This window comes from Poecilia latipinna, unplaced genomic scaffold, assembly GCF_001443285.1.
Source record: "Poecilia latipinna isolate Pla-1442-1.1 unplaced genomic scaffold, P_latipinna-1.0 Scaffold2391, whole genome shotgun sequence".
In the NCBI taxonomy this organism is placed as follows: domain Eukaryota; kingdom Metazoa; phylum Chordata; class Actinopteri; order Cyprinodontiformes; family Poeciliidae; genus Poecilia; species Poecilia latipinna.
Genome location: NW_015115007.1, coordinates 1 through 1,029, shown reverse-complemented (window position 1 = coordinate 1,029; position 1,029 = coordinate 1).

The window sequence follows — 1,029 nt, the reverse complement described above, 5'->3', positions numbered from 1 at the left end:
GGTTAAAGAAAACAAATTCGTAGAAGCAAAAAACCTATTTGTTAGACCAAAAGATAATAAAGTCATAAGGCACACGGAATGATGTAGTGGTGCGGGGAGCACAAGCTCCTGCAGCTGCCCCTTCCCCCACCGCTGCAGCAGCTCCGTCTGCCCCAGTCCCAGCAACACGACTGTACCCCTCATTAGAGGAAGGTACACAAAACTTATATGTTTTTGCACCCTGGACCTTAAAAGAGGCCAGAAAGGCTGTAGAAGGAATAACACCTGTAACAGAAGACCCTGATAAGTGGATAGAAGACATGACTGGATTTATCCATTCATATAGATTAAATGGGGTAGAGAAGCAGCCATACCCTCATTAGGAAAAGATTGGGTAGAAGTAAGAGGAAATTATACAGGGAAAATAACTAATAATATTTTAGCTCCAATTCCATACCCTCCAGGAGCTAATCCTGCTCTCTCTCTCTGATGATTTTAAGACAATGAAACCCGTTGTGTGAGAGAGTTAGAACAAATTTCCGTAAAAGGGCAAATTATAGTCATCTGTCAGGAATTAAACAAAAAGTTGGAGAAGACGTAGACGATTTTCGTCTGCGGTTTTAGTAGGAGTTCAAAGTTAACAGTGGGATCACTTATGATGAAGGACTAGAAAGCGTATATCAACAACAACTAAAAAAAAAACGCTTTAATGTCGAGTTTCCGCCCTGAAATTTAGGGCCGGATTAAAAAACACCTGGTTGAATATGATGCTGCCTCAGTCCCACAGCTGATAACGTGGGCACGTCATGCAGAAAAAGTAGTCAAAAAACCGAAAACAGGATCAGATGATTTTCATCTAGAGGATTTTGGAGAAGTAGATACCTCTGTCTTTTTCCGCGGCCCCTCAAGAGGCCGGGAGAGAAACAGAGACAGAAGAGGTCACCTTAGGCAGCGACCCCTAAGTCATAAACCAAAGGACAACGATATCTGTTGGACTTGTGGCAATACTGGCCACTGGTCAAGAAACTGTCCTTCAAAGAATGCCGCACG